The sequence below is a fragment of the Eublepharis macularius genome, chromosome 6 (genome assembly GCF_028583425.1).
Source record: "Eublepharis macularius isolate TG4126 chromosome 6, MPM_Emac_v1.0, whole genome shotgun sequence".
Taxonomy (NCBI): Eukaryota; Metazoa; Chordata; class Lepidosauria; order Squamata; family Eublepharidae; genus Eublepharis; species Eublepharis macularius.
Window position 1 is genome coordinate 145,264,650 of NC_072795.1, and position 21,730 is coordinate 145,286,379.

Below are 21,730 nucleotides of genomic sequence, written 5' to 3' on the forward strand. Positions count from 1 at the left end.
ACTTTGTGTTTCTTTAAAGTTAACTCAACCTAGCCTTGGTATACCATTGAAAAAAATGTGTTTCAGCATTATAGAATCTTGTTAGCCATAAACATTCCTTTGAAGGTTAATTATATATATATTTCAAACACTATTGCCTCTGATTTTCTAAGTATTTCATTGGGATAATTTTGATTGATGTCTTAGTCTTCACGGTTTGCTGTTCTGTCTTGAACTTTTTCCGTGATGCCCTCTTTTGCATACCTATTGAGTAAGGTCGACAGACTCTGCCGGCAACCCAGGAAGGGTTGTGAGGGTGGGGGGGCAACAGAAATCGATGTAATACAAAACCGCAATGTAACTTCTGGTTTTGTACTTGGAAGTGGCATTGCGGCATTGCTTGATGCCCACTTTTCCCTTTATTTTGCTCCCTCTGCTCACACAGAGCACAGAGTCCAGGGCAGGAGGTTGGCAAGCTGGCAGCCTATCCACATATTTGATGAGTCAGTTTGATGTAGTGGTTAAGAGCACAGGGCTCTAATCTGGAGAACCAGGTTTGATTCCCTGGTCCTCCACTTGAAGCCAGCTAGGTGACCTTGGGTCAGGCACAGCTCTTTCAGAGCTCTCTCAGCCCCACCCACCTCACAGAGTGATTGTTGTGGAGATAATAAGAACACACTTTGTAAACTGCTCTTAGTGAATGTTAAGTTGTCCTGAAGGGCAATATATAATTCAAATGTTGTTGTTGTTGAGAAAAAATATTAAAATGTATAAAGAAAATAAATTCTCAAGACAAATCTGAATTAAAAGGTTATTAGTTTGGGCCATAGTTTGGGGAGAGGCCTTAGCTCAGCGGCAGAACACAGAAGGTCCCAGGTGCAATCCCCAGCTTATCCAGTTAAAAGGACCAGACATTCGGTGATGTGAAAAACCTCAACCTGTGACCCCGGAGAGCTACTGCCTGTCTGAGTAGACGAGAGTGACCAATGGTCTGATTCAGCATAAGGCAGCTTCATGTGTGTTTTAATCTGGATCTTCTCTACCCAAGGGCAATGGCACAACAACCCATTATTCCTCCCTTGGATGTGAGGCTTGGTTACAAAGAGACACCAATGGAAAAGTAAGTCTGAACAAGCCACTGTTTAATTTTGTGGGGCTCTCTGGAGGAGATCTCACTGGGGCAGAAAGGGGGCGTCGCTGTCAAGAATCTGGGGAAGTGGTGGCAGCCACTCAGTTATAGCTCAACAAGGCCGAGGAACAGAAGTGGGCACCCAGGTGTTCTCTTTAGCAAAAAGTCATGGATCTTGTGCCCCCTCCCTCAATTTCAGGTTCTATGGAGAAGATGAAGGTGCCTGTTCCAGCGAACGTGGGCACTGCAGCAGAACTCACGATGAACTATTGTGAAGTAGTAAATACTGGATGCTTTTTGTGAATGACTTCACACACTTCTTTTCTACACACCAACACTAGGGGTGTCATGTCTCCCATTATGGAAAAAGATCAGTCTCTGGCAACTCTGCCTTCCCACCACCACTTGGAGTGGCAGCGGGGAGGGAAACTTTGCCAGCATATCACACAGTGTGATGTCCCTTCCAGAGAAAGCCCGGAAGTGATGTCACATTGATCTCTGGAAACTCTGTCATTTTACCATACAATTTCCAATGATTCCTAGAGTGACATATGGATCCCATTCTCTTGGTGGAGACAGGGGATCCCCCTCTCCCGCCTCACGTCCCCTGCCATCAGCACAGGGAAAGGCAGGGAACAGGCTTCCCAGGCACTCTTCCGGGGATCAATGCAATGACATCATTGCACCACCCCGGGACTGCTCCCATGCTTCACAGAGGGCCAATTTAGGCCCCAAATAGGCTAGGCCTACAGGATGTTCTTCTGCTATGAAGCTCAAGATAGTTCCTAGAAGTGTTTCTATACTCATACCTTACCTTCAGCAAGGTTGCTGGATGTACCTTTGGTCCTTACCTTGGGATTTCTTCCCCAGTTGGGCCAGCATTCTGATCTTAATGTTGTCTATAGATGGATGCACCAAATCAATATGACCCACACTGGCAACTTGTGAACCCCTGGCTCTTAGCAAAGATCATTCTAATACTTTTTGTTTGGTTTCAAATGTTTGTAATTCTAGTCGGATTTCATTGCTTATTAGATGTCCTGTTCTATTGGTCACATACACTGTAACATCCACTTTTTAAAAAAATAATTTTTATTTGAAAAGAAAAAAAACAATCGAAAGAACATAAAAGAAACAGAAACAACACATTAAAACTACAAAATATTGCTCCTTTCCATCTCCTTAGTTACTTATACTCAAGATTTTGTACTCAGCATTTTATATTTGACATTATACTCCACATTTTATATCCCACGTTTTTGAAATATTAATTTGATTTCCATAATAGCTATTCTTAGTTTTTCTTAATTTCTAGCTACATAATCAAAAAGGTCTTTCCGTTTTTCCTGAAATTTCAATATTGGTCTGTTATGCATATTAGAAGTTAATTTAGCCATCTATGCATATTCATGCAATTTATTCATTCAGTAACATCTGGGCAAGATTCTGCTTTCTATTTTGTTGCATATACTACTCTCCCCTAACTAAGGGGAGAATGAGCAGTAGGCAAAATAAAGGGAAATACAATTTCAAAGCCATTCCCTAGCATGCATTTTCAACTCCAGGTTGGGAAATTCCCAGAGATCTGAGCGTGGAGCCTGGAGAGTTTGGAGTTTGGGAAGGGAAGGGAGGGACCTCAGATGCCACAGAGCCCATCCTCCAAAGCAGTGGTTTTCTTCAGGGAAATCAGTCTGTTTCATATGAAGCTCAATTATAATTCTGGGAGCTCTCCAGGAGCCACTTGGAGGTTGGCAACCATATATACAGTCCATCTTCCAAAGAAGCTGCTCTCTCCAGGAGAACTGATCTCTAGTCTGGAAATCAGATACAGTTGTGGAAGGTCTCCAGGCCTCACCTGGAGGTTGGCAAGCAGAATTCAAACTACAATGCGTTTATTCATCAAGAAGGGAGAGGACTCACAGTAAGACACACAAACACATAAAAACACAAACTTAGGTAACACAACAGAAAGCTGGGACAAGGGCGGTGAGAGCACCTTTTCCTGTCTCTCGGACACCTGCTTCTGCAACTCTCTTGTTCCCAGTCTTTTTTTTTTTATAATTTTTTTTATTTTCATAACTACAGAACACTACACCAGACTATCACAAGGAAAGGGGAGAGGGAAGGGACAAAGGGGGGTGGAAAAAGAAAAGGGGGGGGGGAATGAACTACAAACACTAAACACTACCCTTCAATGTTTCCCTTCATACTGTCATAATACAAAAATAGCTCCACAGAATAATGATGGAGTGGTTAATCATACAGAGAATAAACATTTCAAATTCTGATTAAACTTTCCTCCCCCTTCTAGGTCCCGGACGCAGTTCTCTCTGTGCAACTGCTGTTGCGATGCTCTCCTCCTCCTCCCCCCCCTCCGGCTCCTCCTTTTCTTCGTTCTTGGTGCAGCAGAGTTCTGGGTTTTTATTCTCAAAATCCTTTAGTTGATCTTCTGATAATATCTTATAGGCCTGATCTTTATATCTGAACCATATTCCTTCTGGGAATAACCATTTGTACTTTATTCCATGGTCCCTCAGAAGAGCTGCAAACTTTTTATATTTAAAACGCCGTTTCCGGACTAGAAATGGAACGTCCTTCAAAATCTTGACTTTCAAACCCATAAAGTCCAAATCCGCATTATATGAGTTATATAGGATGGTGTCCCGAATCTTTTTAGATGAAAAGTCAATAATGATCTCACGAGGCAACTGTCGCTTTGTTGCATATTTTGAAGAAGCCCGACGGACCTCCAAAATGGCGCTTTTAACCTCTTCTTTAGTCGTCCTCGCGGGTGTCGCCAGTAGTTCCGAGACCAAATCCCACAGATCCTCATTTTCCTCCTCTTTCACGTTTTGGAGACGCAAAATTGTCTGCGTTCGTTCCACCTGTAGCCCGATCAGCTGGTTCTCCACCAACTTCAGCTCCTTTTTTGTAGCCTTCACAAGTGACGCACTTTCCAGAGCAGACTTTTCTGCCCCCCCCCCCGCTGCTGCCTTAATGGTTTTCACCTCGCTTTCCATTAAGCCCACCCTTTGATCAGTTTCGTTCAGCTTGTCAACAAAGGGTTTTATGGCTTCCACCACCGCCCTGCGCACCAACTCTTCGAGCGACTCCCCCTTCAAAGTAGCCGAGATTGACTTACCGAGAGCGGGACTTTGCTTCTTTGCTGCCATTTTAGGGGGGGGGGGCGCCAACAAAATTCTGGAACTCAACGAAGGGGAAGAGCGAGTCTTCTTCAGATCAACCTCTCCTTCACAAACGCTTGTAAAACAGAAGGGATTCGCTTGTTTACAGGCTTCCGCCTGTTTCTTTTACTTGCCGTTTCTCGTTGCCCGGCGGCACTCGAGGCGCCGCGCACATCTGCCGGCCTCCATAGGGACAAACGGGCAATTCCCCCCCCCGCATTGATTTCGGGGAGTTCTTCCCGCCGCGTCCCGGACCCTGGCTCCCTCCCTGGGAGTCCTGGGGGCTAATCCTTGCGGATCAGCCGCCCGGTCAGGGTGCCCGGTCGTTTCCTCCCGGACCAGCCGAGAGGAGCGTCCGGCATGGCTGAGAAAACGAAACCGAATCTCTTGTTCCCAGTCTTGGCTGCAGCGTGACTGGCAAGGTCCACGGGAGGCTCCTCTTGAGGCCATGCTGTCCTCTGCATGGGATGATGCTCCTGCTGCTCAGAAATCCCTTTCCCCTGACCCTGCCGCCCCCAAAGCTCCCTCCTCTCAGGGAATGAAATACAACCCCCCCACACACACACACACAAACTCCAATAGACATCCAAGTAGACTCACCAGCCTCCAGGTAGAGCCTGGACTTCTCCTGGGACTGCAAAGATCAGTTCTCCTGGAGAAAATGGCAACTTCAGAGGGTGGTCTCTATGCAATTACATCTCTGCTGAGCTTTCTCCTCTCTCTAAACTCTGCCCTCTCCCAAGCATCAGCAATCTCCAACATTTGTCAAGGCAGTGTTGGCAACATAGGGCTGCCAGCTCCAGGTTGGGAAATTCCTGGAGATTTGGGGGGTGGACCCTGGAGAGAATTGGGTTTGGGGAGAAGAGGGACCTCAGCAGAGTATAATGCCATAGTCTGCCTTGTAAAATAACCATTTTCTCCAGTTCAGGATGAATAACTGTGTTAGTCTATCTGTAGCAGTAGAAGAGAGCAAGAGTGTGAAGTATCCGAAGAAGCGAGCTCATACCCTACCACAAATTTTGTTACTCTTATCGGTGCTACTGGACTCTTGCTCTTTTCTACATTTTCTCCAGGGAAACTGATCTCCAGGGCCTGGAGATCCATTGTAATTCCAGATCTGCAGCCACCAACTGGAAGTTGGCAACTCTAACTAGACCCAAGCCCACTAGGAGAGAGATCACATCTTGATAGAGTTGCTAACCTCCGAGTAGGAAAATTCCTGGAGATTTGGGGGTGGAGCTTGGAGAGGGCGGGGTTTGGGGAGGGAAGAGACCTCAGAAGGATTAGAATGCCATAGAGTACCCCTCCAAAGTGTTCCCTGATTTTCTTCAGGAGAACTGATCTCTGTGACCTGGATATTGGCGTAATTCCAGGAGATCTCCAGGTTCTACTGGAGGTTGGCAAGCAAGCCACTGCCAAGTTAAATTAAGTTATCAACAAACATCAAAAAGAGATTATTATATTATTTGCTGCCAGGCTGTAGGCCTGGCATGGAAGCTGAACAAAGGGCAAGCCCTCTTGTGATTGCTAAAGGTCTTTTATTTTATTTTTTGCCTTGGCCATAAGCAAAGAACACTTAAGAGAAGAACAGTATAAAGAGAAATGAGGAAGTTGGCAGAAGAATCCTGTGCTGGGTATCTTCCCACCTCTTGGGGCAAATGATTGGGGAAAAGAAAATGATCTGTTGCCACACAGCATATTTCAGCAGAATAATAGTAGGGACTTGTGTGATTCTCTCAAAAAGAGGAGCAACATGAAACTGTTGTGCCTGAAAAGAGCCATCTCCTCCAGTGCCCCACTCAGCAAGACACTGGGGGCTAGGAGTAAGGAGAGGGTTAGAGTTATTTTGTTGACGCAGCAGCGGAAGGGAACCAGGCATTAGATGCCCTCAAAATTATTTCTCTCTGGCCTCTTCCTTGAGCAGTGGGGTTTGATAGCATTTATGACATCACAGTATCAGTGTAATTAATTACGATATGATTGGTTCATAGTATAGATCACAGTTAGAAATTTCAGTATGCATGTCACTGTTTTAGTGCAAAGTCAGCTCCTATCACATTTGCGCGTGTGTGAGCCTACAGAATAAGCCGTTTTCTTGAGTATGTTACCTTTTAAGATTTTCTTTCTGCCTGAATGTATCTGGCAAACAAACTGTATTATTAAACCATTATCTTCTGAGACAAAGCTCTGAATTCTTGCCTTCAGTACTCAATGTAACTAAACACTGCTTCTGAAAATAACTAAGCAATTGCAAACTGCTTATAGCAAACACATAAGAAATCACTGCTTGTATTAGGTCTATTAGCATACTATTATTATAGTTGAGTTTGGCCATGGTATCAGTCATGAAACTAAATGTGTAGTTACGCTCATAGAGCCAAAACACACGTTAAGAAAAACCTAGGTTCAGCACGTGTTCTCTTACCTCAAGGTTTGCCGGGATCTGTAGGAGTCCTGGAAGCTTAAAGTAGGCGTCCTGGAAGCTTAAAGATCTGTAGGGGTCCTGGAAGCTTAAAGTCCTGGAAGCTTAAAGGATCTCTAAGCGTCCTGGAAGCTTAAAGGCGTCCTGGAAGCTTAAAGCTTAAAATACAGGCGCCTGTATTTCCCTTTCCCTTTTTGCTGCTCTGTAAATGCTAAACTTTAAGCTTCCAGGACGCCTACAGATCCCAGCAAACCTTGAGGTAAGAGAACACATGCTGAACCTAGGTTTTTCTTAACGTGTGTTTTGGCTCATAGTTGATTCAGATTTCATTAGTATGTGAGTGAATTCTGCAGGTTTAGGGCCAGTCTGAGATTGTCAACCCACAGGAGGGTTGGGGGGACAGGAAACCGGGGGGTGGAGATGACATTGTATGAACTGCTATGTCACTTATAGGGGAAACCTAGAAATGACAGAGGGTGGCTTTAGGCATTGCCAGAAATTCTATGGTAAAACCAGGGGTCTGCCAGCAAGCCTTCTGCCATAGCTGTAGAGTTGCCATTTGCGGGTTGAAGAAATTCCTGGAGATTTGGATGTGGATTCTGGGGAGAACTGGGTTTGGAGAAGGGAGGGACCTCAGTGCCACAGAGACCACCCTCCAAAACCTCCTGTCATTTGCATTGCACCAGATAATTTTGTGGACCAAAGCAGGGGTAGATCCACCCTCTCATCTTTCTCTTTGTTTGTTTGTTTATCTGTGTTTATTTGCTGACACAAATAAGCCAGAGCTTTGTATTGAGGCAAGCAGTCCTAGATGGGAAGGGGGAAAGTAGGTAGGCATTTAGGTTTGTGTTCAGAAAAGCTCTTGGTATCAGAGAAGAGGAAAAGATTCAGTTCTGACCTGTACAACAATTATTCTCTGTAAGGATATATTACAGCAGCTTGTTTCGTCTGATTATAAAGCTACCCTCTCTCAAATGCCCCCTGTATCACTGAACAACATCATTCTCTTATCGTTTAAACTGAGATCCACCTCCATTGTGCACATCACTCTGTGACTACTTGGTAATGATCGGTCCGTTGACAACTCCTCAGTGCACTGCTCATGTTTGTGTTGGAACTGATGGATTAGGGTTGTCAACTTCCAGATGGGACCTGCAGCTCCCCCAGAATTGCATCTGATTGCCAGACGACAGAGGTCGATTCCCCTGGGAGGGGTGTGTGTGTGTTCTGTGCCATCAAGTTGCCTCTAACCTATGGTGACCTTATGAATGAAAGACCTCCAAAACGTCCTATCATTAACAGACTTGCTCAGATCCTAAAAACTGGAGGAAGTGGCTTCTTTCATTGAGTTCAGCCATCTCGTTTTAGGTCTTCCTCTTTTCCTATTGCCTTCTACTTTTCCTAGCATTATTGGGAAACAATGGGAGATGGGAGATAATGGCTTCTTTTGGAGGGTGAACACACTATGACATTATTCCCCACTGAGGTCTCTCCCCTCCCCAAACCCCATTCTCCCTGGGCTTGGCACCCAGATCTTCAAGCATTTCCCAATAAGGAGTTGGTAACCTTATAAAGAGCACTGCACAGCATCTCTCTGCACTAGGTTTCCCTGATATGGCCAGGCAGCCAATGGGAGATGGGCAGTGGTGACACAGGAGGGGAGGGCATTGTTAGAGGTGGTGTGAGGTCACGTCTGGGGAAAACTCACATCAGTCCTTTCCAAGTATTGCCTGAAGTTTCTGGCATATGCTAGAGAAGACTGAGGTAACTTCTGGGTAGGCTTGAAGGCTACGGAGGCTCTACCCTCTGCTTTGGCGAGTGGGGTCTATAGTATTATAACTTACTGAGGTGCCTCCCCCCAACCCTCACTCTCCCCAGGTTCCATCCCCAGATCTTCTAGAATTTCCCAAGCTTGAGTTGGCAACCCTACCTCATAGATTTGCCATCTCACACCCAATACCAAAGTTGTATAGTTGGGCCCTAAGTGTGTATCAATAAGACTTGCAAATTATTTTTTGCTGTGTGTTGCGGGAGAGGGAATCTGATATTAAGACTCCTTTCTCCCAATGGTCTCTGTAGTATCTCAGCATCATCCTGTAATGAATGGTGGGAGTAAAGTCCCAAATTTGCTTTAGTTAAATAAATGGTGGTGGCAAATGTCTTGGGAGGAATATTCTCTGAGGTACCTCCCAAGGGTGGCTTTGACATCCTTTGCACCGGTTAATCAGCTTTATTTTTACATAATAGAGTGGTGAGCTTATGTGGAGAGAAGAAGGGCTATTTATGGCGACAAAGGAGGCTGAAAAGAGGAGTTCAAATCAGAAAATACTGGTGCAGAACTAAAAAATCATGGAGGTAAGATCAGTTTTATGCCAAAAGAAATGTTTTCTCTCCTGTGTGTGTTATGTGCCATAAAGTTGCTTCCAACTTATGGTGACCCTACGAATTAACAACCTCCAAAGTAGCCTATCATTGATAGCCTTGCTCAAGTCTTGCAACCTGGAGGCCGTGGCTTCCTTTACTGAGTCAATCCATCTCATTTTGGGTTTTCCACTTTTCCTACTGCCTTCTACTTTTCACAGCATTGTTTTCTTTTCCGGTGAGTATTCTCATGATGTGACCAAAGTAGGATAACCTGTTTTATGGAGAATTGTGGCTTGATTTGATCTAGAACTCTCTTATTTGTCTTTTTGGCCTTCCGTGGTATCTGTAAATCTCTCCTCCAGCACCACATTTCAAATTCACATTTCTATTTTCTTCCTAGATCCAGAGGAGTTAGCCGTGTTAGTCTTGTAGTAGCAAAATCAAAAAGAGTCCAGTAGAATCTTTAAGACTAACCAACTTTATTGTAGCATAAGCTCTTGAGAATCACAGTTCTCTTCATCAGATGCATGGAGGTGTCTAGCAGAGCCCCTTTAAGTCCATTGCCTGTATTGGTTCAGGCTTCTAAGTTTCCACAGGCCCAGTCCTAGCTTAACACCCTGGGAGCAGAATGTCTGGCTCAGCTAATTAACTGCACCTGCAAGCTGTTGCCGAGAGGGGGGGGGCTTGAGAAACAAGGGAGTCTTATCTCAGTTCCCGCCTAGCAACGCGGATTGCACGCACCTCTGATTGGCTAGGAATCTGAGAGGGGGGAGGTTGGCTCCTCTCAGCCCTCAGGTGGCTCCAGGCGACTTTTCCACCAGCATGAGGGAGATTTTTGCTCTATGCCAGGCCTGACGACCAGACCTGCCTGGTAGAGTTTAAGGAGTATGTGAGTGAGTATAAGCCTCAAGTTTCCCTCAGAGAAATGCTAAGTTAGCCAGCTTTCTGTTTTAGTTAGTCAGCTATAGTTACAATAGACAAGCTTTTATTGTTTAAAATGCCTTTTGCTTGTGCCTTAGTAGAGTGGTTCCTGCTACTTGCATACATTCTTCTGAAGTGATAAACACCTTTTATGTAAGCCTTGTGTCTGTGAGTGTCTGACCAAGGGTGTGCAGAGTCCCCCAGGTTGGAAAAGTACCCGGAGACTGGTGAGTCTCAACAGGAGGGCTAAGGGCTCTTCTTCCAGGAGGCCTGCAAGGGGTCTGAGTGGCTGTAAGCAGCACTTGAAACGGCAGGCAGGAGGCAGCCCCTTGGGCCCTTATCCTGGATAGGAGGGCAAGAAGAAACTGGTCAGGTATATAGGTGGAGAGGGGAGGGAGGAGTAGATGCAAACAGCTCCTTCTGATATGGAGAGCAGTTTGCTTCTGTTAAGGAAGTCAGTTACTTCTGATAATGAGATGACCATTCATAGTCCCTATTCAGTCCCAGCTTGACAGAGTCAAATTTGCATATGAATTCCAATTCAGCAGCTTCCCGTTGGATTTTGTTTTTGAAAGGTTTCTGTTGAACTACAGCAACCTTTAAGTCTTTGATGGAATGTCCTGGTAGATTGAAGTGTTCTCCCACTGGTTTCTGGACGTTGCCATTTCTAATGTCAGATTTGTGTCCATTTATTCTTTTGCGTAGAAGTTGGCTGGTTTGTCCAATGTACAGAGCAGAAGGACATTGTTGGCACGTGAGGGCATATATCAGATTGGAGGATGAGCAGCTGTAAGAGCCAGAGACAGTGTAGTTGATGCTATTGGGTCCTGTAATTGTATTCCCTGGGTAGATATAGGGGCAGAGCTGGCATCTGGGTCTGTTGCAGGGCCTGGTACCTGTGCTGGTGACTCTGCTGGCTGATTCATGGTTGTGAGTGAGAAGTCATTTAAGGTTGGGGGGCTGTCTGTAGGCAAGGAGAGGTCTTCCACCCAGGGCTTCTGAGAAAGAGGTATCATTTTCCAGGATGGGTTGTAGCTCACTGATGATACGTTGGATGGGTTTGAGCTGGGAACTCTAGGTGACAACCAGTGGTGTTCTGTTGTTAGTTCCTTTAGGTTTGTCCTGGAGCAGGCTGTTTCTGGGTACTAGTCTGGCCCTGTCAGTTTGTTTCCTCACTTCATTTGGTGGGTACTGTAGTTCCCAAAATGCTTGTTGTAAATCTCTTAAGTGGGAGTCCCGATCAAGAGCATTGGAGCAGATACGATTGTAACGTAAGGCTTGGCTGTAGACAATTGACTGAGTGGTATGTTTAGGGGGGTAGCTGGAGGCATGTAGCTATGAGTATCGGTCTGTGGGTTTCCAGTATAAGGTGGTATTTATCCGTCCATTATGTAGTTGTACAGTGGTGTCCAGGAAGCTTAAACTAAATGAAGAGTGGGCAGGAAAGAAACCAAGAGTAAAGATGAAAGTTCTTTGTGATGCTAAGGAAAGAGGTGGAATGCAGTTACCTGATCTTCGACTTTACCATGAAGCGATATGTTTAGTCTGGCTAAAAGAATGGGTGTCTTTAACCAATCGTAAACTACTAACTTTGGAAGGTTATAATAAACTATTTGGATGGCATGCATATATGTGGTACGATAAGTATAAAATGGACGCAATGTTTCAGCACCACTATTTGAGAAGAAATTTATTGTTGACTTGGCTAAAGTACAAAAAATTTATAGACCAGAAGAAACCACTTTGGATTATTCCAGCTGAGGTGATCAACCCAAATTTAGAATATAAAGGAAAAGAATGGCTTACCCTCAAAGACTTTAACAGAAGTAACAGATAATGAGTTGAAGCTTAAACTAAATGAAGAGTTGCCATTCAAATATGGTTGGTTGCAATATAGACAAATTAAAGACTTATTTGATTCAGACCAAAGAAAAACAGGCTTTAGAACCAAGAATTCAGAGCTAGAAGAATTACTGCTGGGAGATAATAGTAAAATAATTTCTAAAATGTATAAATTGTTCTTGAAGTGGTTTACAGAAGATGAAACAGTCAAGGTGCAAATGGTAAAATGGGCTATAAATTGTAATAATGAAATAATGATGGAAGCATGGGAACAATTATGGAAAAATACTTTAAAAATATCAGCATGTACCAGTATTAGAGATAATGGCTATAAAATGTTGTATAGATGGTACTTAACACCGAAAATATTAGCCATAGCCAACAAACAGCTATCTAATAAGTGCTGGAAATGTAAGAAGCATGAAGGTTCTCTATTTCATATGTGGTGGACTTGTCATAAGGCTAGAGACTTTTGGACCAAAATATGTACTGAGATGTCTTTGATACTACGTTATAATGTTGCAAAAAATCCAGAAATGTTGTTATTATCATTGCATTTGGAAAGTGTTAATAGAAACGATAAGATATTGTTATATTATATGATATCAGCAGCTAGAATAATGTATGCTCCGTACTGGAAGAGAGAAGAAATACCTGAAATTGAAGAATGGACAAGGAAATTGTTGTTCATGGCTGAAATGGACAAACTAACAAGAAATTTGAAGGAGCAAGATCCAGAAGCATTTTTGGAAGATTGGAAAAACTTGAAAAAAAACATGGAAAAGAAATGGGATGTTAAGGGACAATTATGGTCTTTCGAGGGGTTTTAAAGAAATTAAGTAAGATAAGATATAATTAAGATCTTTACTAATAATAAGAAAAGAACAACTTTAGTATAGAAATAAGGTATTATTAATAACGGGGGGTTGGAGTGCTGTGGGAAATCATTATTGAAAAGGGGGGAGGGGAGGGGTGGGGAAATATACACAGGGGAATTGAAATGGAATGTATCTGTATTTGAATTTGATTATATATTGACCCATCCAATACAAATTTATTTTAAAAAAAAGAAAACTAAAGCTAGGAGTCTCAAAATTGCCTATACACACACACACACACCATCATCATCATCATCATCCCTGCTTGTATTTCCAATGGAAGCTAAGGTCCTCTGTTTGTGGCAAACACAACGTATTGGGAAATGATCCTAGGGGTTTGAAAACTGGCTACTGGACTTGTGCAAGTTTGATTTGATTTTTTTAAATTTTGATTATTCCCAAAGGGACTGTTTCGTTCTTGAGTTATTTCATATGGTTTTGTGTTGTTATTGCTTCATTTTCATAATTCTATTTTGTCATTTCCCATTAGTTTCAATGGAAGAGACCCCACCCCACCCCCACCACTGCTTTCTTAGAATCATAGGGTTGGAAAGGATCTCAAGGGTCATCTAGTCCAATCCCCTGCACAATGCAGGAAATTCATAACTGCCTCCCTGCCCCCCTTCTTTGGTGTGTACCTCCCTAGTTTTCTATCCAAACTGGACAAAACTTAGGGGAGCTGCAGTATTGCACCAAGGTATCTCCACTGCCAAATATCAGACAGATAGAATCAAGAAGTCTCCGTTTTGGAGCGGGGGGGGGGCTTGCAGGGGGGAACTTCCAGTACCCAGTAGATTGCTACTACGGTTGGCCGCTGTTGTTTTATTTTTATATTAATTGTAAAACATTAGGAAAAACTTTCTTTTTGGCTAAACATTAGGAAGAACTTCCTGACAGAGCAGTCCCTCAGTGGAACAGGCTTCCTTGGGGGCTCTCCTTCTTTGGAGTTTTTAAGCAGAGGCTTGATGGCCACCTGACAGCAATTTTGATTCTGTGAACCTAAAAACCTGAGTGGTCAAACCACAGCCAGGAGAAGAAAATTAATCACAATCTTAAACACAGCTCTAATGTTAATTTTATAAATGATTTGATCTAATAAAGTAACTAAGTGCATTCAGAGATCTCATAAAGTTCTCTGTAGTTCCAAAGAATTTCCAATATACTAGTCCAATATTAATTACAATAAATAAGAATAAATATCACTTATAAATAGTATACAATAAATATGACCCATGAATAGTTCTGTACATAAATAATATTCCTGTACAATAACATCCGCAGTAAATTAGACATAGAACCAGCACAAAAACACCTTTGACTTTAAAACAGTCCTTTCAACATATGTGAAAAAAGAGAAAAGTTAAAAAGTTGGCAAAGGACTGTTTTAACATCAAGTAGTTTTCTTTCCCCGGAACATTTTTCTTTGCCTCTTTTGGCAGTTGGTTGCAAAGAGGTGGGGGTAGGAAGCCATGGCAAAGCATTCTTACGGCATGCACAAAGCATTTCTGGTCTACTTCCAGGCATTTTTCAAGGAAACAAGGGGGAAACTCACAAAGGAGACTCAAGGGTTGGTTGAGAATTTGCACCTATATTTTAAGGTCTCTGTCATTCTTGCTGCTTTACTTAATATTGAGGGTTTTCATGGATTTCTTTCCAGAGAGCCGACCTGAGAAAGTTCCTGAAGTTTGTTTGTGTCATCCTTGTATCAGTAAGCAAACTGTTCGTGGATGGAACTCTGGTGACGCGTCTGGGATACGACATCGAGGATGGAAAGGAGTTGCGGCAGATGGCTGGTGAACTCTTGCGGCACCACCTTTTAGTTTTCTTTCTGTCCTCTCCTTGCTGTGTATTTTACATTGATTAGATATAATGCTTTTGCTGGACTCTCTTCATCTATTGCTTGAGCTTTTTGAAGGTTTTGAATTTGCCTACTACAAATAAAGCTTAAGGGGTGTTGGAAAATGCCCAAGAGACCCAGAAGGTATTTTCTCCCCTCCCGTGTTCAAACAGACAAAGATAGATAACTTTTTCCATGGGAGGGTTGTTTATAACATTCCTGTCTCAAACAAATATGCAACTTTAACTGGTAAGAATAGGAGTGAATTAGCAGAAGAAGAGACAGAAGCTTCAGCAGAAATAAATACTGTCCCTTTAAAAGGCAAAGAAAGCTGCTGTGATGGTGAAAAGGAGACGGATAAATTAATGGACTTGACTGCTATGACAGTTAAATGTATTTTGGAGCGTTTAAATGAAATTAATGAGAAACTTGAAATGATTATGGAGAAGATGATTGGAACAACTGAAAAGACTAAGTTTGGCTGCTGCCCTAGGAGCAATACACTTCTGCTAATGTGCTACCTACACCTGGGAATAAAGATTTATTTTTGTTTTTTCCCTCGTAAAAAGGACAACGGACACTTGAAACTCCAGCTGAATCTTCCGCCTAAGAAAATATGCTTAACGATTTGCAGATATAGAGACTGGTTATGTTTATGGAATACAAAATTTAAGGTGCTACGTCACCTCAGCTCGTTACTTGGGATGGGGATTTCTGGAGTTGATTTGAGAGGGCTAGAAATAATGAGCCAACTAGGCCAGGTGCAGAGAGTCCTTCTCACATTTGCGAGAGGATCCCCTCGCTAATAATGAGGGTGCAGCCTTTAAAAGCAAAGGGGTTTTTTCTGGCCCATGCCTTTTTGAACACTTTGAAAACTGTTCCACTTCTGATTAAGAAACCTAAGGAGACTAAAGTTGACCAAAACTTGATCCCCTTGCTACCTGATGTTTCCTGTCAGGGGGGAAGAGGCTTTAATGCCTGGAGTGGTTCCTAAGGCCGTCAAACTGTCAGGGAAGAGCTCATCCCCAGCCGATAAGGTGCCTGAAGGCCTGAATCCTGATAACTCCATAGAGAATGCCCCGATAAACTCCTACTCAAATCTACCAAGAGAGGATCAAGTCGCGATTGTTAACAGACTAGAGACACTGAAGGACTAATCTAATGTCATTGGGGTCCGATAGTAGGAATCAAGATGGTCTCTCTCTCTTGGAAGTAATGAGATTTTTTATTGCTTCTGATATTCCTGATATTAGAGAGATGTGGACCCTGTGATGGATTTTATTGAAGAGACATCCCGGAAATCTAGTTATGATCATTTTCTGAAGAATAAGAAATCTACAGGAAATGAAAGTGTGGTTAGTGACCCTACAGGTCCATTGAACTTGATTTAACTGGGTTGACTATATAACTCAACTTATCAAGTTTGATGTATTATCTCACAGACTCTTTAGTGTCATGGAATGTTATGGGTTGGGCTAATAGGCTGAGGGACAACAAAACAGTTAATTTCCTAAGAAAGTATGACATTATTTTGCTTCAAGAGACCTGGTGGGTTGATCCTATCTTGTTCAATGAATATAAACCGTATGATCTGCAGGCAAAACCCTCTAATAGGGGGAGAGCAAAAGGGGGATTGGGTATCTTAATTTCAACCACTATGAATGTCAGGGTTAAACAATTGGCATCCTTTAATCATCTGGCTATGGCATTAGTGTTAACATATTCACAGACTTTATGTTTAATTATTAGCATATACTGTCCTCCTCAGACAAATTAACTGGGTAGGTCTTGAAATGTATATTTGGAAGTTAATTAGGGATAATCCTATGGCATATTTGATAGTTGCGGGAGATTTCAATGCAAGGATAGGGCCAGATAATAGTGTTGTCTATAAAAGATGTAATACTTACCCTCTAGAGGAGCAAACACTTTCTCCCCAACTTGTGAGATGCTCGAAAGATCAAAAGTCTAATTCTGCCAGTTATAGTTTTCTACAAATAGTAAATAGAATTAATTGCCATATTTTAAATGGTTCATACCCTACAGATTATCTGGCAGAGTTTACTTATTGCTCCGGTGACAGGAGGAGCGTTATTGATTACATTGTTGTCTCAGGAAATATGCTAAGTCTGGTTGAATTATTTGACTTTGTACTTACCTGGATAGCGATCATTTACCTATTATTTTGAGATTTGTGATGCCTAATCCTGACTCCTGAATGATGGATCTACATTTGGAAGGTACTCTAGAAGGAAATGAATATTATAGGGTATCCTGGAATCATAGTAGGGGGGCAGTGGTTGCAGAATATCTGAACTCGGGTGTCCTTGATAATCTGCTAAATAGGCTGGGAAGAATGGACTATGAGGATTTACAATTGGATACCTATGCACAAATTATAAAGGAATTATAAAAGATCATGGGTAAGCCCTGTTTTAAACAAAATAGTGTTAATAAATATAACTTGAAGCCTTGGTTTGATAACCAGTGTAAAACTATGACAGGTGCTCTTAACACCATGTATATTAAATATAGGTGTGATGAGGAGGAGGATAGCCTAAAGAAAATGAAAAACTTGAAAAAGCAGTATAAGACTATATAGAAAAAGAAAGAAGCCATAGGATCCCTTGCATAGGATCAACTTAGCTCAGCAATCAAAGATAAAAATCCCTCTTTATTTTGGTGTATGGTCTCTAACTGCTCTATCAGATCTCCTTCAGTGTGTCGCAATATAGTTCTTCCTGAAACTTGGGGAAAGTATTTCGAGCAGTTTTATCTCGAGGGCAGGAGGAGGCTGTAATGGAGGAGATGGGTATAGACACCTTACCTGCGTGGCCTCCTGTGCATCCACAAGAAACCAAGAATCTGATACTGACTCTGAGATCTAACAAAGCCCCAGGTCCCGATCTTATGCCAGCAGACCTAATTAAGAAAAACCTTGAGTGGTGGACTCCGGTTCTTACTGTTTTATTTACAACTATAGATAGAACAGGTAGAATACTTAAGGACTGGGGAGTAGCAATAATTGTGCCTATCTATAAAAAAGGAAATTGAGAGAATCCTTCCAATTATAGGCCAATTAATTATCTTGGGCATAATAAGTAAGCTCTGTTAGAAACATTTGTATTGGAAGTTAAAAGAATGGATGGAGCAGGGAGGTCTTTTGGGACGGGAGCAAGCAGCTTTTAGAGAGGGACGATCACGTGTGGATCAATGTGTGGTACTGGACTATTTCAAACTATTCCTCGAGTTCTTTAATCTCTTTGTATGCAGCCTTTATAGATTTTAAATCTGCATTCGACTCTGTCTCAAGAACTATACTGTGGGATAAGTTGAAATCTACTACAATAGATAGACGCCTATAATTTCTACTGAGAGCTCTCCATAAACATACTTCTATAAGGGTACGATGTAATCCACAAGGTCATCTAACAAAGATGGTTAGTACAAATAGAGGAGTTAAACAAGGATGTATACGGGTGCCACTTCTATTTAATATCTATATTAATGATGTGGCCCATTGTCTGCATAAACTTGATTTCCACCCCCTCCCCAGGCTTGCAGATAGGCATGTATCATTATTACTTTATGCAGATGATGCAGTTTTACTCTCTCAGACTCCTGTTGGCCTTGCTCTTTCTGAATATTGCAGACAAAATTGTCTGGAAATAAATTACACTAAGACCAAAATAATGGCATTTGCCAACAATCCTGGGGTGTTTAACTGGTGTATAGACAATCATTCTATAGAGCAGGTCCACTGTTATAGATACCTTGGAATTGTATTTCATTCATCCGGTCGCATGAAAGGCTGTGTTGACTACCTGGCTGCTAATGCGCTGGTGCTATCCAAAAGTTTTACTGGTGTAAAGGAGGCCATAATTTAGAAGCTCCTATTAAGCTATTTTCTATTAAAGTATTACCCCAGTTATTATATGGAGCACCTTTATCCCTTCCGATTGATTTGACCTTGCTTGAAAGAACACAATTGAAATTCTTAAAAGCTATCTTCCAAGTTTTAACGAGTGTTTCAAACGCTGCAATTTGTTTAGGGGCTGGTCTGGTTTCAGTAGAGGCAAATTACGGATTTCTGCATTCTAATATTGGTTAAAATTGATTTTTTTTCACCTGCTGGCCTTACTCATACCATGATGCAGGACAGTTTTTTCCCCCCGTGGCGGAAGAAGGTAGAGGACAAATTGTCTTACTATGATTTTACTAAACAATTTACACAGTGTATTGTCGAAGGCTTTCACGGCCGGAGAACGATGGTTGTTGGGGGTTTTCCGGGCTGTATTGCCGTGGTCTTGGCATTGTAGTTCCTGACGTTTCGCCAGCAGCTGTGGCTGGCATCTTCAGAGGTGTAGCACCAAAAGACAGAGATCTCTCAGTGTCACAGTGTGGAAAAGATGTAGGTCATTTGTATCTACTCAGGAGGGGTGCGGTTGAGCTGAGTCATTCTGTAAGAGTTTCCCAGGGTGTGGAATGCTAATGGCGGGAGGCTTCACTGTATCCCGAGGAGGTTCTTTTGCATATGGATTGGTGCTTGATGTGCTAATCTTCTCTGCAGGGCTATTGTCGGGTGTGGAGTGTTTTGTTGGCCTGGTGTTTTTCTGGGCTCCAGTTCTGAAAAACACCAGGCCAACAAAACACTCCACACCCGACAATAGCCCTGCAGAGAAGATTAGCACATCAAGCACCAATCCATATGCAAAAGAACCTCCTCGGGATACAGTGAAGCCTCCCGCCATTAGCATTCCACACCCTGGGAAACTCTTACAGAATGACTCAGCTCAACCGCACCCCTCCTGAGTAGATACAAATGACCTACATCTTTTCCACACTGTGACACTGAGAGATCTCTGTCTTTTGGTGCTACACCTCTGAAGATGCCAGCCACAGCTGCTGGCGAAACGTCAGGAACTACAATGCCAAGACCACGGCAATACAGCCCGGAAAACCCCCAACAACCAATTTACACAGTCCTTGGTTTATGCTCAGGCTAGATCCATTATAAAACAAAGAATATTAAATGTTGAATGACAGGTGGGTGTGAGCAGTATCAAGAATCCTCTATTTGATTAAGTACTTCTAATAAGTTAATTTTAAGATCATATATTACATTTCTAGAGAATTCTAATCATAGGAGAATTTTTACTCTTTCAAGGTATAATGTCCTTCCCTCAGCTATCCTGGATTTACTAGATCCTTGAAGAAAGACTGCATATAGGGGATGGGAACTGATGAAACGTTAGAACATGTCTTTTTTTACTGTAGTTTATACCATAACATCAGGGAAGTTTTTATTAACCCTATTATTAATGCTTATCCAGGTCGCAACAGAAGAATTCTTTTGTCAATTATGTTGGTGGGAAACAATTAAAAGTTGACCAGGATGGTGGCCAACTTTGGATGGTTGGCTTACTGAATTAGGAGAGAGATAAAGAAGTATAGATAGGTTTAATTGTATCTTCAGTTTTGATATTTTAACTTAATTTTTAGAATATTTGAAATTTTAAACCTCTCTTTATATAGGAATGTATTCTGTTTTTAACATCAATGTTTTCTTAATTATTTTTTACTTGCTTCCCTTCAAACTGTTTGCTGGTCAATGACTGTAATAAATTTTATTATTTATTATGTATTTATTTACACAAGACAATGTGCTCAGAGACATGTTCTCAAAGAGGCACCATCGCATGAAAGGAAAAGGTAAGCTGGGAAACACATCAGAGAGTCCTGACATCACAGAAAATGTGCCAATAGCCAGTGATGAACAAGACCTGCTCAGTATTTGAAGTTTTATATTTAGGTTTCTTGGTTTGAAACTATACTTTTTATTTCAGCCCCTTCCTGGCAAGCAGCTTTGCTGCTCAGCCAGGGGCCGTTCATTGCCACTCCTGAGGGATGGACGGCACCACCCCTCTATTCCTTATAAGGAGTGGCTGGGAGGGCTGAGCGAGCATTGCAACGCAGCTCTGCCCTCCCAGCTCAGTGCAGCTCAGTCGCTCGGTGGAGCCAGACGTCTCCAGCGAGTGACTGGGGGCCTTCAGCACAGGCGTGCCTTGGCTTGCCTGTGGGCAGGCGAGCAGCTGAGGTGCGGCGCGGCGTGGCGGAGCGGCTTCTGGGCAGCGTCGGGAGCCGTCGTTGTCCCGTGGCCCGGGAGTGCGCCAGACGGCTGTGGCGCGGCGCGGCTGCGCGGCCTCCTCCTTCCCCGTCGGCAGCACCAGGCCGTCAAGGCTAAGTCAGAGCAGCAGGGGGTTTGGTGGGCCATGTTCCGCAGCCCACGGGCGAGCTGGCCGGTGGAGGTGCGGCGCGGCTGGGCGGCCTACTCCTTTGCGGTTCGGGGCACGGGGAGACAGGCTAACGGAGTTGGGTGGCTATTCGGGGCGTGGGGTGGAAGCTCGCCCAGGCCCTCCCCTCCTTTTTGGCAGCGTAGTTTTGGAGTCGGGGAGGAAGCCCTAGTGTGGCTTCCCTGTGCGGGCGTCGCCCTGGTGGAGGGTGCCTAGAGGGCGACGTTATTAGCCAGCCCTCTGGGCCCGGCCGCCATTTTGTCGTTCAGGGGCTGGCGGCCATTTTGTGTGGGCCCTGTGGAGTCGGCCATTTTGGCCGCTCCTGTTGAACAGTGGGCAGTGTGGCCTAGTGGGAAGGGCTGTGCTGCACGTTGGCTGGGCCTGCCGTGTGGATGCTCGGAGGGGTCGGTGCTCATTCTTGCTTTGGGTGCCCCCCCCTTTTAGAATAAAGTGCGGCCAAGGCAGTCTTGCCTAGTAATTACTGCGGCCAGGTGAGGGAAGTCTTTTCCCGGTTGCCTTTTTGGTGACTTGTCCATACTCATCGGATCTTGGAAGCTAAGCAGGGTTAGCCTTGCTTGGTGTTGGGGGGCCGGACTCGGCCTAAGGCCTAGGGAATTGAGACCAGGTGTTGTGGTACTGTACTAGTAGGTGAAACTTAGTATGGCTCCCAGGAAAGGTAAGGGAGCTTCCAAAGGGAAGCAGCCTGCTAGGAAGGTGCCGTCTGAACAGCCCCCTCCCCCGGCTGTTTCGTCTTCTGAGGAAGATGACTCCTTGGGGGACCAACAGAATATCTTAAGGCACCTGGAGGCTCTTGAACAGGCAAAAGGGGACACGGGCTCTGCACAACAGGGGGTGCGAGCAATATGGCCTGTGCGGCGCG